Source organism: Herpailurus yagouaroundi, unplaced genomic scaffold (assembly GCF_014898765.1).
Source record: "Herpailurus yagouaroundi ecotype Mexico unplaced genomic scaffold, PumYag 184, whole genome shotgun sequence".
Taxonomy (NCBI): Eukaryota; Metazoa; Chordata; class Mammalia; order Carnivora; family Felidae; genus Herpailurus; species Herpailurus yagouaroundi.
In genome coordinates this window covers 16,152,631-16,169,146 of record NW_024412415.1, presented here as the reverse complement: position 1 = coordinate 16,169,146, position 16,516 = coordinate 16,152,631, and the positions used below count along the sequence as shown (strand labels likewise).

The following is a 16,516-nucleotide window of genomic DNA, read 5'->3' as shown; positions in this document are numbered from 1 at the left end:
ATGTCTCACCCTCCTTTTCTGGGAAGATATTTATGCCCCATCCCCTTGACAGACTGGATACAAGATGAAACACTAGCTTACCAATAAGGGAAGAGCTGAAAAACCTCTTCCTTACCCAATGATGCATAAGAACATGACAATGCACCAGACATAGCTTTATTATCCACTCAGCCACTGTAGATCCCAAGCCTTGAGGTTGGAGCATGTTCTACCTAAAGGTGGCTCAGCATGAGTGGGGATGTGTCCAGAACTGGAATGATGCACACTTTGTCATTGTTCATCTGGAATTAATATTTACTCAAAGCCTTTAATGGTATCTATTACTTTCCATTAGATATAGGATACCTCTAGAGGGCAGGATGACTCTGAAGCTACCTCAGACAGTTTTGCCTCCCTCTTACCATCTTGTGCTTTCACCCCCTGTACCATGTCCCAGTGCAGTTTTCCAGTTTCATAGTAGGGTGGATTTTCTTCCAACCTACAGCACAGTACAGCTGCAGCTCCTTATGCAGTAAAGAATGTATTCAGGTTGCTTTTCTCACAGGTGGTGTGCCCAAGGCAGCACTTAAGGCATTCAGAACTCATTTCCTTCCTAAACTTTGCCTGGTCTCTGATTTGCTATAAACTCATAAACTTCACTGATCTACTGACATGATGATGAACTCACTTTTGCTCTCTACATTCATGAATGCTGCAGGATGTGTGTTTGTGACTCACTCCTGCTATTTGGAATGGAAACTCGGGTCATAGTAAAGGGCCCCACTCTCTTAGGTGGTATAGAGTAGTTGCCAAGGGGAGGAGATAAAAATTAGCAGTGGTATTTTTTCTCATGGACTGTTAGATTGTGGAACTAACCAGATCCTTCGTATTCAACTGTTAGGATTCAGCTTCAAATCCTGAGGTTTTCCTCTGATACTCCACAACCATATAGAAATGAGTATGTCTTCTCCTGTAGTTCCAAGGCATATTTAGACAGGGGGTACCTCTATTAGAGGTTTTACCACACTGTATTGTAGAATTCATTTCCCTTCCACTAGAAAATTTCTTGCTAGGGCAGTGACCAGATCTTGGTTATCTTGGGATCCCAATGCCTTGCAGAGGGATTGCTACAGAACTGGCGCTTGGAAAATGGTGATGAATGTATGAAATGTCCCCGAAATAGTACTGATTAAGAGCCTGAACTCCTGCACTTTCCAGAAGACACATAGGGGTAGGGAGTTTTCACACTTATTGATGCACAGGACAGACTAACGGGTAAAGAGATAAAGGTAAGAGCTTCTTTAAAGCCATGTGGCCCTGCTCCTTCCTTCTGGGATGACAGTCTGTTAAGGAGAAAGTGGGGTTGGAGTAAGTGTTAGAAGATCCTAAGTGTTTGGCTACTCCTGTGTCTTGAAGGTTCTAAGATGGCAAGAGCCACTGGAGACCTGAAACTGATGCAGATCAACTCCTTTCTGGTAAATGCCTCTTTTTGTCATAAAGACTTCTTATGATAACAGTCTGTAAAAAAAAAAAAAAAAAAAAAAAAAAAGTAGAGCCCCCAAATATTTCCTGGGCACTTGTTATATGCAAAGAAGACACTGTGCTTTCTTGATAGCAAGAGAAATATCATTTAGGGGAGTGTTGCTTTCACTGGTGGCAACAGCCAGTGCCAGGATCCATTTTTGGCTGTGGCGCATTTGTCATTTGGAAGTGAACTGTTAGAATGACTTTTATAACTAGGGATACCAGTTGTCTGGCTTGGAGTTAGGCTGTCTGGTTTAGAGCTGGGTCATCTAGTTCTGGAACACATGGTTCAGAATGCATTTGAAAGGGCAAGTTAAACGCAAATCACCTGGTTTGGGTGAGGTGGCTTGGATAACAAACTTTCTGGATCCTACTGTTCTGCTTTGTGTTTGAATGTCAGGGCTGAAAGTGCTGTTCAGGAGAGCCCTTGTGGAATAGTCCAAATTGCTGGGAGGAGCTGTTCCCCAGAGGTGACTTTTAGCACCTAGGATTTTAGATATCTTTTTTTTTTTTTAATTTTTGAAATCCTACTTGCTTAATTTTAATGTAGTGGTAAGTTTATATTATTTTTAATTTACTTTCAATTTTTGAAATTTTAATGGTAGAGCAGGAAACTGCTCTATTCCTAAATCTACATCCTTATCCAGGGCTTAACTTCTAAAGAAATGTCTGTCTTCTTGCATTTTCTGATTTTCTTTCTGTTCTTTTTGTGAGATAGTTGAGTAATAACTAAAACCCAGTGGTGAGTCTTTTCATCTAGGATGGAAAGTCCCACATAGGAAATGGTACCACTAGCAATGGGTCAGTCGTTTATGTTGGCCAATGTAAGGAAACCCACTTTCTTACACAAAAGGTTAACTAACCAAGAGGAAGTAATTGTTGGGGAGGATGGGGGGAGGAGGAGTTGAGTTACCTTTTCCTGATGAAATTCAGCCCAACACACTATGGGAAGTGCCATAGAGTACATAAAACCATAAGAGGTTGAAAATTCTACTTTGTTTTTAGATACTAAGGACCAAGAAGGTATGTATGATTTCAAGGTTTGGTGAAACTGTTTCTGAATGGAAAGTGAGTAGGTTTCAATTACTGAAGAGAGGAGGGTATGGTGGGCAGGAACATTTTTAATGTCTTCTGTCACTGGGTGAAACTTGTCCTGGAACAGTGGTTTTTATTTTTTTTTAATTAAAAAAATTTTTTTTTTCAACGTTTATTTATTTTTGGGACAGAGAGAGACAGAGCATGAATGGGCAAGGGGCAGAGAGAGAGGGAGACACAGAATCGGAAACAGGCTCCAGGCTCTGAGCCATCAGCCCAGAGCCCGACGCGGGGCTCGAACTCACGGACCGCGAGATCGTGACCTGGCTGAAGTCAGACGCTTAACCGACTGCGCCACCCAGGCGCCCCGGAACAGTGGTTTTTAAATAATCCTCTGGGCTGGAGGAAGGAAATACTAAAACTGCCACTTATCGTTATTGATTTCATCCTTTAAAACTGTCTATTTCTTGTGCTGCTTTATGGTGTATAGAAAGGATATTCCTGGGGACCACTGTCCCAGAGACAAGAGGAGAAGGCAGATGGTTGTATCAGGATGGAAAGAACTGGAGAGGTGGAATAGCTCAGAATGTGGAGGTCTTCCTTCTTTTCTGATAAAAGAAATGTGGTAGTCATTTGGGAAGATTCTGGAGAAAGCAGGGAGGACATTGACCTTTGTTGACCAATGACTGTACGACAGGCATTGGGTTATGTATTATTTATTGTTGTTAAATCACTGCACATGTAACTTACATATACATGCATTCTTTTATTAATTTATTATTCATTTAGTGAATATCTCATTTAATCCTCACAAATAGCTTGAGAAGCAGATTTTAATTTTTCCAGTTTTACAACCAGGAAGCTAAAGTTGTGTTTTTTTTTATTGAAATGTAGTTGACATATAATACTATTAGTTTTGGATGTATAGCATAGTGATTCTCCATTTATTATATTAAATGATTACCACAGTAAGTCAAGTTATCTGTTACCATATGATGTGTAGTAACATCTGTTACTACAGATGTGTAGTATCATCTGTTACCATATAATAGTGTAGTAACACTATTATTGACTGTATTCTGTCTCTTATAAATAAATCACATTTCCGTGATTTATTTATTATCTATCTGGAAGAGTGTACTTCTTAATCCCCTTTGCTTTTTTTTGTGCATACTCCCAGCTTATTTTTTGTATTTATGAATCTCTGTTTTGTTTTGCCTGTTCATTTTTGTTTTTTAGATTCCACGTATAATTGAAATCATACAGTATTTGTATTTCTCCAACTTAAAATAATCTCTAGGTCTATCCATGTTGTTGCAAATGGAAAGATTTCATTCCTTTTTATGGCTGAGTAGTAATCCACTGTGTGCAGGTGTGCACGCACACACACACGTTTATACGTTCAACTATTGATGGATACTTAGGTTGCTCAGGAAGGTAAAGTTTAAAGCAATTAAGTAATTTTTACGTCATATGATTTATACCCCTGCAATTCTCATGCCTTATGGCATAGGTTTATAATATACACTCCAGGGCTTCTATCAAAGAGATGCTCCTTCACTATGTTCAAGTTGGTTTCTAGTCTGCTAGTAGCAGTTGGATTGCTCAAGAAAGTATTTACAGAATCAGGGAAAACTTGGTTGTAGTTTTATTTTCTTTTTTATTGTATATGTCCAAATCATAATTTTAGGCCAGAGATACTTCTCTGCCATTCAGGTTGACACCAAACCTTGGTTTGACATTTCAGTTAGCTCAACCTTCCTTTCCTGGCATTAAAAGCAAGCAAGCAAGCAAGCAAGCAAGCAAACAAACCTGAAACTCTTGGAATGGCTATATTTCAGGGAATTGATTCAATCTTAACTAGTTCATCTCATTGGGATTAGATTGAATTGACACAAAGTGGTTCAATCTACTTCCTGGTGGTCCCATTCTCAATAGCAGAGACCTGTTGTTCTCCCCTTTGATTGTAGAATCCCCTCATCTTCATGTTTGACTCCTGCTGGCACGTAAGTGTCTCCTGATTAGGAACCACATTTTGCTTATCCTTCTGTGTCCCACAAAGTGCCTAGCAAAGTATCTGCACTTGTCGAATGAAAATATTGGATGCCCTGATCCCAGTTGCTATGGGTGGTTTATCTGTTGACGTAAAATGGTGATTTGTTGGCTTTCTTAGCTATCTTGGCAGTAGAGCTAGATGTTTTGACAGACATACGATGCTATTTATTCTGTTAAGAAAAGATAGCATGACTATTTGCATGGCTTCGTATTCTTAAGTATAAAAATTTCCATCTCTTAATTTTGATGAAAGGTATGCAAAGTTGGAGGAAAGGTAAGAGGGTGAATAAATTAGGAAAAATTTTTCTCTTGAGTGCTCAGATATTTAATCAAAATTCCTTTAACATAATTCATTGGATTGTTGTGAGGACAAATTGAGGTGATCGTTGAGAAAAATCTTTGGAAACTCTAGATTATAGACAGGGACATTTCTAGAAGGTAAGATTTTAAAGCAAAATAAGGTTTTTAAAAAACAACTTCTGGTGTTTTGACAATGTATATGCTGTGTATATGAAGATTAAAAATTAAGCTCTAGTCCTCTAATATTATCTAGTGGTAATATATAACATTTACCATTTTAACCATGTTTAAGTGTACAGTTCAGTGATATTAAGTACATTCACAATGCTGTGTAACCATCACCACCATCTATCTCTGGAATTTTTTCATGATCCCAATCTGAAACTCTACCTAGTAAATGTCTTCCCATTTACCCTCCTCCCAGCCCTAGTAACCTCTATTCTTTGCCTATGCTAGGTACCTCCTACAAGTGGAGTTATTACAATATTTTCCTTTTATGTCTGGCTTATTTCACTTAGCATAATGTTTTCAAAGTTTATTTATGTTGCAGCATGAATGAGAATTGGATTCCTTTTTAAGACTGTAGTATTCCATACCATATTTTGTTTATTCCTTTACCCATCGATGGACACTTGGGTTGTTTTCACTTTTGGCTATTGTGGATAATGCTGCTATGAATGTTGGTGTACAAGTATCTGTTTGAGTCTCTGGCTTCTTTTCTTTTGGGTATGTATCTAGGAGTGGAAAACAGATCTTTTAAACTTCATTTCTCCTGACACTTTTGAGATTATCCAGAGCAAGTCTCTCTCCTCTGTTCATGCCCTAAAGAGTGAGCAATTGCTTCTTCATCTTCAGTGTGCTTCAGGCCTCCATGTTTTCCCCTAGGCTCCTCTTCCTCCTCTGAAATTGATACTTCTAGATGTAGCTACAAAGGAGTCTGAAATCTGATGCTAACCACTGTAACAAGCTCTATTCAAATCAGGCCCACCAACTGGCACTACTTTGGGGACTGACAAATTAAGGTGAGCTAAGAAAAATTAAACTGTAAGTTCCATTATACATGGAAATCTAGTAGAAATAAAAAGTGTCATACCGAGAACTATACTTTTAGACTTGAGCTTCAGTTCATTTGATAAATTACTATCTGCTGAGCACTGTTGATAGACAACAGGGAATGAGTTCAGAGCTCTGTTATCAAGCAGCTCAAATTCTAGAGGAGGATGCATACATATTTAGGAAGCTACAGAAACTAAACAACAATGCTACTACTATTCATTTGTTTATTCAACATTGCTCAAGCACCTGCTGCACGCTGTTCTAGGCCCTGGGTATACATCAAGTCAAAGACAAAGTCTCTGTTCTTCTACAGCTGACTTTCTGGTTGGGGAAACCAGACAGTAAACAAGGAAATACACAGTATAATAGCTATGTGTTTTTCCTATGGAGAAAAATAAAGCACGATAAGGGATCGAGAGTGACTGGCGTGTGTGTGGGTGGTTTTATGTAGGCTGACCAAGGCAGGCCTTTCAGAATTTGTGACTTTGAGCCCAGATGTGAATGAAGTGAGGGAGATAGTCAAGGGGATGTGTAGGTGATAAGGCAGCCTGGTAGGGGAGTAGCAGCATCTGCGATAATGTTAGATTTCAGAGATGGATAAAGAGCTTTGGGACTTAAAAGTTTTTTTTTTTTTTATTTTGAGAGAGAGAGAGTGAGAAGGCAGAGAGATAGAGCGAGAAGGCAGAGAGAGAGCGAGAGAAGGCAGAGAGAGAAGGCAGAGAGAGAGCGAGAAGGCAGAGAGAGAGAGCGAGAAGGCAGAGAGCGAGAAGGCAGAGAGCGAGAGAGCGAGAAGGCAGAGACAGCGAGAGAGAAGGAGAAGGCAGAAATAGAGCGAGCGAGAGCAAGAAGGCAGAGAGCGAGAAGGCAGAGAGAGTGAGAGTGAGAAGGCAGAGTGAGTGAGAGAGAGCGAGCGAGTGGGCAGAGCAAGAGAGAGCGAGCGAGAGGGCCCAGAGAGCGAGCGAGAGTGAGAGGGCAGAGAGAGAGAGTGAGAAGGCAGAGTGAGCGAGAGCGAGAAGGCAGAGAGAGAGAGAGCAAGCGAGAGGGCAGAGAGAGAGAGAGCGAGAGGGCAGAGAGAGAGCGAGAGGGCAGAGCGAGCGAGCGAGAAGGCAGAGAGAGAGAGAAGGCAGAGAGCGAGAAGTCAGAGAACAAGAGCAAGCGAGAAGGCAGAGAGAAGGCAGAGAGAGAGAGAGAGAGAGAGAGAGAGAAGGCAGAGATAGAGCGAGCGAGAGCGAGAAGGCAGAGATAGAGCGAGCGAGAGCGAGAAGGCAGAGATAGAGCGAGCGAGAGCGAGAAGGCAGAGAGAGAGCGAGAGTGAGAAGGCAGAGCGAGAGCGAGAAGGCAGAGAGAGGGAGAGAGAGAAGGCAGATAGAGCAAGCGAGAAGGCAGAGAGCGAGAGAGAAAGAGCGAGAGTGAATCCCAAGCAGGCTCTGCACCATCAGCACAGAACCTGACACAGGGCTCAGACCCACAAACCATGATGTTGTGACCTGAGCTGAAATCAAGAGTGGGATGCTTGACTGAGCCACCCAGGCACCCCAGAGCGTTGGGACTTAAAGTAATGGGACAAATAAATCTGACGTTCTGTGATTTTAGGCACATAATTTTGTTACACCATAAAATCAGTTTTAAAGCACCCAAAGATTGTTCTGCAAGGGAGTATTTAATGGCAAGATACTTGTGTTTTAAAATAAATGAATGAATGAACATTTCAAAATGATATGAAATCATTGCTGGGGATCCCCCTGCCTCTGTTCATGTTGTATGCATTATGAGAATCTCTGTGTATGAGATGAGCATGAAGTAGTCATTCTTTGGCCTTACTGTGAGTATGGTAAGTCCTTTTTCTATCCCAACTTTGTTCTCCCATTAGGATTCCTCATTCATTAAGGGTTGTTAATTAGGAAAAAATTGGATCAAATAAATTCTGACTAGTTAGTACATGAAGAACTAGAGAATTTTAAGCCAATTTAGAGCTTTTAGAAGCATTTAACAAGAATATACCAAGGAAGCTAAAGAAAGCTATCCTTAGTCTCGAAATTTCAGGGACAATGACAGGGCACATGAATTTTTTTTTTTTTTTTTTTTTTTTTTTTTGCTGGTGTCAGAAAATTGGGGAATTGGAACAAAATCGCAATGCATAGCTCCTTAATGTGGCAGTCTCTTTTTTATAATGCAGGTTTGTGTGCCTGTGTGCATGTTCATATGTGTGAATGATGGGAGGAGGAGAAGGGTGAGAGAAGGGTTGCAAAACTGAAGACTCAGTCCTTATACTCCTCACCTCAAGGTGGTAGACGAGATAGCACATTGCAGAATAAGTGCCAGTGTATGATATCCAACCTAGTCTCTAGCAGTGTCCAAGAGGGAGGGACCAGAGATGCTAGGAAAGTCAGAAAATGCTCTGGGGAGGGCTGTGGAGCATGTGATATGGTCCTTGAAGGACAGGTTTAGAAGTGAGAAGATGAAGGGAAAGGTTTCCCAGGAGGATAGAGTGGTCTGGGCAGAGATGCCATGGTGGGGATGTGCAGTTGATGTTTAGGTAAAGGAGAGGGGTCCTGATACATTAGGACAGAGGATCTCGTTTGGAGATTGTAGGGTTAAATTTGGAAAGATAAACAGAAAGCCAAGAAGAAAAGGAGAGTTCTGTGCTTTCCTTCTTTTTTAAGTTGCTTTTTGACTCATTAACTTATCAGGTGATAGGGAGGATCATCCCTTGCTCCTTCATTGGTCTGCTGTTAGGGAACAACCATATATCTTAAGATGCTCCCTGTAAACAAAAACACTGTCTTCTAAGAGCTCCATTTTTATTGGTGGGCATACAAGCTCCTTGTAAAAAAATGTAAGCAGGACTTTTGGGGTACCTGGGTGGCTCATTCAGTTAAGGATTCAACTCTTGATTTTGGCTCAGGCCATCATCTCACAGTTCATGGGATCGAGCCCCATGTTGGGCTCCATGCTGATAGCACTGAGCCTGCTCAGAGGTCTCTCCCTCTCTCTCTGTCCTTCCCCTGCTTGTGTGCACACACACTCTCTCTCAAGATAAATAAATGAACTTTAAAAGAATTTAAAAAAATGTAAGCAGTACTTTTGTAAGAAACAATGACATAGTTCCACCAGGACCCACCAGCCCCTCCACCCCCATGCCATTTTTCGGAAGTAACTACCATTAAATATTTATTCTTGTTTATCCTTCCTGATTTATTAGGTCAACAAATATTCATTGAATTCCTGTTATGGGCATAGGGTATACAACAGTGAATGGAAGTCCCTGCTCTCAAGGAGCTTCTATTTTATTGGGAAGAAACAGGCAGTAAACAGCAAGCATGTTTAAAATATTTTAGCCAAAATTTTTATCCCATGCATACTCTTGCAACTTGCTCTTTCCGCTTGACTGTGTCTCTTGGACATCTTTCCATGTCAGTGTAAAGAGGCCTATCTCTTTAACTGGTACTCACTAATATTTATTGAGCATCTGCTGTGCCTCAGGCACTGTCTTGGTCACAGCAATTCCCTACAGTAAGTACTATAATTTTCACCTGACTACAGGTGAGGGACCAAGGCCAAGAGAGGTTTGGGAACTTGCTCAAAGTCACCTGGCTAGTCGCTGGTGGAGGCAGACCTGAGCCCAGACCATCTGATGGTTCACTCCAGTTCTTCTCCCCCTTGATGGCTGCATAGTACTCCATTGTATGGATGTTCCTTCACTTATTTGGCCAGTCCTCTATTTTTAAGCCATTTTTAGTTTTTTCCTATCACAGATAGTGCTATAATGAACATTTTACACACTTGTTTACATGTGTTTATGATCATCTGTAAGTTTAATTCCTAAGAGATGGAAAAATACACATTTCTGTATTTGATAGACACTACTTAGTTTCCCTTTAAAATTATTTTACCAACTTCTCCACCAACATTCTAGGAGAAGGTGCTGATTTCTTTATAGCTTATTCAACAAAGGGAGTTGCCAAGGGTATAGGAGTTGCTAATACAGTAGGTTAAAAAATGATATAGAAATTACACTTAAAAACCTTTTTTATTTTTTATTTATTTTTTAAATGTTTATTTTTGAGACAGTGGTGGGGGAAGGGCAGAGAGACAGGAGGGGTCAGAGGATCCAAAGTGGGCTCTGTGCTGTCATCAGAGAGCCCAAGGCGGGGCTTGAACCCACAAACCATGAGATCATGACCTGAGCTGAAGTTGGACGCTCAACTGACTGAGCCACCCAGGTGTCCCAAAACATTTTTTAAAAAGTCTTTCATTTTAAATATCTTGAAGAAATGATTACTTCCTCTTATAGGCTGTTCTTGGTTCTTTTTATCATGCAAGGGAGAAAGCCACCACTCTTGTTTCAAGAAATCTGCAGTTTCTTGTGACTAGGGGTGGGAGGAGGGCTTGGCAGGGAACAGTCCTTCCTTTTTCTCTGATCTGGCTCTCTCTGGAGGCCTGAGGGCTCAGTACCAGGATTGGCCAGGAGAGTGGATTGATATGTACAGGGAATCAACTTGCTCTGGTTATAGAGACATTAAAATATATTTGGTTTCAGCGTTTAACTGAAAATCTGATGCAACTTCTAGAGAACCCATAAATGGCTTGAGACACACTTAAGACATAATCCTTTCTTTTAAAAATAGACCAAAATATTTTGTTTTCATCTAATCCCATCTTAAAAACAGGAACCCCCTTAAAGGGATTCTAAACTAAAAAGTTTGACTCCATTTCGTATGTGCATTTGTTCTTTGGCATCCTCAGAGTTAATTGTTTGCTTTACTCAGAGTTGAAATTGAGGATGTTTGGAAAGAAATGTCTTCATTCTTTGTATTAAATGTTGCTTGAGTGTGCTTAGCTTTCATCCATGTGAGAGTGAAACTCCCCTTGCAATGATTTTTTAAAAAATGCTAATTCCTTCATCTCTGGGAAAAACAGGTAGGAGCTCTAAAGATGTTTGCTAATTTCCTTCACTTGAGGGCTCATACAAGTTTGGTAAGCAGAAGTGATAACTGTGACTTCTTCCCTTGTCCGCTTCCATCCTACTGAACACTGGGTTCCCACAGAGGAAGCCATCCTGCTGAAGTCAGCCTCTAGGGAGCTTCCTTTTGTTTCTTCAAGATTAACCAGTTCTGCCCTGGCAGCAGTAGCAGGCAACTCTGGAAGGAGAGGCTCTTCTGGGCTTTTGGTATTTTTCCAAGGAGTGTTTTTTCTCCCCCAATTCCTCACTGGTAGTGAAGCTGCTTTCCTACAATGCTGCCTTCTTCAGATGAGATGCTGATTCTGATCTGCCATCTAGCAGCTTCCGGTAGCGGTAAGTGGTCAAGAGTGTTTTTCCGGGAGTTGATCTCAGGTTCTCAAGAATGTCCTCTAGAGACCCAGTTTGTTTTCTGTGTAATTGCTAGAGCCTTCAGAATAGCTTTGCTTTTCTCACTGTTCTCATTGCATGGTCATGGAATGGGTACCTGTTTGATCTCCCTGCACCCTCCCTTTTGGGAGACAGGGTTAGGTCCAGGCTGAGGTGAGTTTGTGGGGAGCATTCAAGGGTTGGTGAAGCCAAGAGGAGAGTTAGCTCAGGGCTGACTAGGGCTTTCTGTTTCTGTTTTCTAGGTTGCTCTTTTGATCTTTTCATCTTCTGGTGTGGTTGAGGTTTAGCAAAAGTCTTCATTTTTCTCTAACTAAAAATACTTTAGAAACTAGTTGGGTGTGGGAAATAGGACGTCTGCTTTATTTCCCTTTCAAATTTTTATTCAGTTAGCATCACCTATTAAATGGCTGATGGGAGTAGCATCAGTGTCCATTTCTTCTTGGCTTGTGGGTGTTTGTCACTTCCTTTGGGAGTAGTTGGTTTCATTTTTTTTGAAGGGGTTTGTATCTAGTTCCCCTATTCAAGGTATTGTTTATTCTATGACCAATTCATGCTTAAAACATGAACAGTTTACTAAAATACTCTCTGAGGCTGGAGTGGTATGTTTTTAGTGCTGAGATTTGTCTGAACTGAGAAATCGATACTTCTAGCTGTTTGGTTGACAGATGTGAGAGTTTCTCAGGTCCCTGGTTAATAATTTGCTGTTTTGAAAATAAAGGAAACTGGTGAGAAACAATAATTGGGGGCTGAAGGCTTATTAGAAAGGAAATGAAGAAATATAGGATCATATGTGGAATTAACAACATCTCTCTTCACGAATGGCCACCTTTGTTCAGGTGTTGTTCTGTGCTAGTCTTTGCATTTACTGAAATGTAAATTCAGAGTGATTTTTAAAAACCTATATTTATCTGTCTTGTGCTTTTATATTGTTCCATCATGCATGCATCTTCAAAAATGAGGGATCAAGTAATTTTTGTGCCCCTGGGGGATTTTTTGTGCACAGGAGGATTCTATTTTATTTTTACATGGTAAATTGGAAATTTCCATTTAGTAGGAAAAGACTTCACTTTTTGTTTCAAAGTAAATTATAATTGTAGCTTTCCTAGAAATAAAACTTCTTAATGGGTGCATTCTAGATGCTTGCATTGCATGTACAAGAATTAGATGCTGGTATTTGTTTTCAGGATTTCTTACAAAAAGGTGTCAAAGAGGGGCCCTGGGTTGCTCAGTCGATTGAGCGTCCGACTTCAGCTCAGGTCATGATCTCACAGCTCGTGAGTTCGAGCCCCGTGTCAGGCTCTGTGCTGACAGCTCAGAGCCTGGAGCCTGCTTCAAATTCTGACTTCCTCTCTGCCCCAACCCACTTGCATCCTGTCTCTGTCTCTCTCAAAAATAAACATTAAAAAAAAAGGTGTCAAAGAAAATAGTAACCTGCAAGTGTTCCACATACCTATAGACTTACTTGACTTTTTAGCAATATTAAATATTTTTCAAATAGTAATTTCTGATTAAATAGTAAATGCAAATACTAAATATATTGGTCATTGCATTTTTGGAGATTTTTTCCCCTTTCTTTCCTTTCTCCTTTTCTTTAGTCAGCTCAAGCTTGTCGAGCACCTGCACTATGTCAGGCTCTGTGCTGGATGTCCAGAGAAGATGCCACAGTAGGAAAGGCTGAGCATTTTATTTTGATATATCCTTCTCTGATTCTTCTTTTCAAGTTGAGTGTTCCCTAGGACCTGTCCTTGTCCTTGTATTGACTCATCCTCATCTTCTGTCCTCTCCTCACTTCTTTTTATTCTTGTTCTGAGTGAGATCAATCATTTCCCATGACTTCAATGCTTTAATGTATGTTGATGATTCCATGTCTACAAATCTGTCTTTTGTCTTTAGTGCTGAGGATGTTTTCAAAGATAAAGAGGAATTTCAAGCCTGATGTGTTCAAACTGAATGTATTATTCTCCCGTCCCAATTCCTGCTCCTTTGTTTTCTCTTCCTTCTCTTTTCCCTGCTGTACTAATGGCACCTCTGTCCCCTCATTGTCCTGAGCCAAAAACCCTAGAAGTCATCTGAGGTTCTTCTTTGTCCTGTATGCCAACATAGGGGCCATTTATAAACTCTGTCAATTCAACTGCAGAAACATTTCTAGAATCTGGCTCCACTTGCCTATTGTTACTGCTTCTCCACCTCTCTCCATGCCAGGCCATGCTGTGAGCATAACCTTCCTAAAAGTGCCGACAGCATGCACTTGCATAGGGAGAACCAAGAGAGTAATGACAGTGGACAATGGAGCCCGGATTATAACCGTATCATTCTCTAAAAATCTCTTCTTCCTCCCCATTACCTGCAGGATTAACCATGGGTCTTGAACATAGCCCTGTTCTGTGTCACCTGACCTATCAAATGGGGATGATGATAGTCCCCACCTATATAGTTTTGGTGAGGATAAAATGAGATGATACATGGCAAGTACTTAGCACAAGATCAAGTACCCAGTGAATAGTAATGATGGTGGCAATGATGAAGGTGATCACTTCTTTCAGAATCCATCTCTAATCTACCTTTCCAGCTCCATCACCCTAAAATCTCATTGCCATGACTGTCACTACTTCCCCAACCTTCTTTTCCCTTTCACAGTACTGGATCTTTTCACATGCTCTTCCTTTGGCCTCTTTACCTCATTTTGCTGAGCAAACTCTTTCCTTTTCAAAAAGATTCAACTCAGAATTACTCTCTGTGAGGTCTTAGCTGACCGCACAAAACAGGCTTGGTGGCTCCCTTTCCTCTGCCTCCATGGTGCTCAGTCCTTCCTTCCATCACAGCCCAGAACTTGCCATTCTAATGGTCTGTGTATCTGTTTTCATCTTCCCCAGACTACAGGCTTTGGAAGGGATAGAGGTAGGAACTAATGATCCTTACCTCCATCTACTGAGCCCCGGTTTGACATAGAATAGGCACCCATAAGTGTTTGGTGATTGAATACCCATAGGGATGACTCTCAAATTTGATAGGAGGTTTTCTACTTGTGGAGAGTTAAACATACAGTTAAGAAAAGAAAAAGCTTTCCCTCTCTTGAGTACTAACTTTGTAGCAGGAGGCACTGTGCTAAATTCTTTACGGGCATGCCTAGTGATCCAGTGAGTTACTCTAACTGTCCCTGTTTGCAGATGAGAACACCAGGCTTAGAAGAGAGGGAACTTGCTGGAGGCTTTGAAGGTGGCAGGACCAGGCTCTGGCTGTCTGACTTGCAAACTGGTGGAAGGAAAGGGAAGTGAGAGGGGAAGGAAGATGACTAAGCCAAAGCAGGCATGTTTGTTAGAGAAAGGCAGCATGAGAAGGGCAGAAATGCACTAGAGAAGGCAGCAAGAGCAGGCTAGGAAAGGAGAAAGGAAAGTGAAAAAGAAACAAGGAGAGCAAGGGAAAACATGAACCGGGGATAAACAAGAGGAGGAAGGGAAGCAAGATTCCCACTGCCTCAGAATTTTGTGGCCAGGGAACAGCTGCATGCCTAATGGAACATAAACAGACTGCAGTGTTGACATGACAACTCACAACAAAATCTAATCTACATTATACAAGAAATAGAATAATTTATTGTTAGGCCATGGTAATTAGATGTAATTGCTAAGCAGTTTAGAAATTTGGCTGTACAGCCATCACTTCACACACACACACACACACACACACACACACACACACACACACACACAGAGGCATGCACACACACTCACTGGCTTAAATTGTGTTCACTTTTGTCCAGTGTGGACACTTGGCAAGTGACTGTGGCTGTTGGCAGCTGTCACTGACACTAAATATGATCAAAACATTATCTACACCTCCCACCCACTATCACACTCAAAGCTGTACCCATGTAGGAAAGAAGCACAGTCTTACTCCTTATCCTTCGCTGATGTCCCCTCCCAAGGCTGGGATTTCCCTGTTGCACCAGGATTTCCCTTTCCTGAGTCTTCTCCCTGTGCTTCTGCATCACCTCCCTTATCCCTCGGGGGCCTGGTCCCAGGGGATATTCTTGGGCTGGTAGGCAGGGTTGCCAGCAGATATGACCCCAAGGTCACCTTGTCCAGGGGTGGGAGGATTCACTGCGGCTTTGCTTTTTTGCCTTTGGGGACCTGGAGGCAGAGAAAGGAAAGGGAAAAGGGTAGGGCCAGAGAAGATGGAGGGCAGCAGGAGGAGGGAAAGGGCTAGTGCCCTAATTCTGCCCTCCTAGCTTCCCATCCTCAGATGCCACTATTGTTCAGGCAAGAGGGCTTTTCAAGGTTTTCCTGTGCCCACCCTGGTGCTGGCCACCCTGGTGCTGGTCAGTCCCCCTCCCTTCCACTCTTGGTTGGGTTAGTCCTCAGAGACCAGGTGAATGGGGTTGGGAAATAAGTGAATGAGTGAAAAACCTGAAGGAAAGTTAGGGAAACAGGAAAGGGAAGCTGGGAGACTGAAAGAGGGAAAAAGGGAGGTAGTAGTAGAAGAACAGACAAATGGGAGGAGGGGAGGGAACATGTTTTATGGAGTGAACCATATATGCGTATATATTTAACCTCACAACAGCTCTAGGAGGAAGGCATTATTGTCTCTATTTTACAGATTCAAAGGTTTAGTCTTAGGAAGGGTAAGTGACTTGGTCAAAGTAACACTAGATACAAAGTAGCTGAGCTGGGATTGGAATCCTATTATCCTAAAAGTCTCTTCCATATAGTACAGTGTTTCCAAAGAAGACGAGAAAGCGGAGTTGGGGAGGGCAGAAGGAAAGCTCACCAGAAGAGAATGGAGAATAGAGGGAGAAGAGGACAGGAGGTCCTCATAAGGGGTGAGGTCTGGGATTGGGCTTGTTGAAGCTGTATGGGTCCTTTCTCCCTTGGCTCCGTGTCCTGAGAACTGGAGAGAACCCACTGTGCTCAGAGGAGGTAGAGGACTCCCCTGGGGGGCACTCTGGTTCCTCTCAAGACCCTGAGATGAAGACAGGCAGGGATGGGCTCACCTGGGCAGTGCTCTGGGTAAGGAAGGAGAAGCTGCCAGGAATCTGCCCCATCTTGTTCTCCTGGTTTCCAGTGCTCCTGTCTTTTCCTCAACTGCCTTGGCTCCTTTCTTTTCCCTTTATTTTTCTATCTCCTCCAATTCCTTTGCATATCTGTCATTCTACCTTGTATTCTCTTTTCTTTTTCTTTCTTTCTTTCTTTCTTTCTTTCTTTCTTTCTTTCTTTCTTT

The 16,516-nt window shown here is 41.7% G+C and overlaps 1 protein-coding gene across 5 annotated transcripts in view; it reads left to right on the top strand.

The window, feature by feature from the left end:
• The first annotated feature begins 2,464 nt into the window (after window positions 1-2,464).
• The window catches only part of ATP8B4 (ATPase phospholipid transporting 8B4 (putative)), a 257,973-nt gene continuing 243,921 nt past the window's right edge, over window positions 2,465-16,516 (top strand). For 2 of the 5 annotated variants that reach the window (XM_040492662.1, XM_040492659.1), the window contains exon 1: window positions 10,935-11,245. The gene's annotated coding sequence lies outside the window, so the exon portion shown is untranslated. Of the gene's footprint in view, window positions 2,527-10,915; window positions 11,246-11,327; window positions 11,453-16,516 lie in introns of those variants that run through there. The other 3 variants (XM_040492661.1, XM_040492663.1, XM_040492660.1) reach the window with 3 other exon arrangements.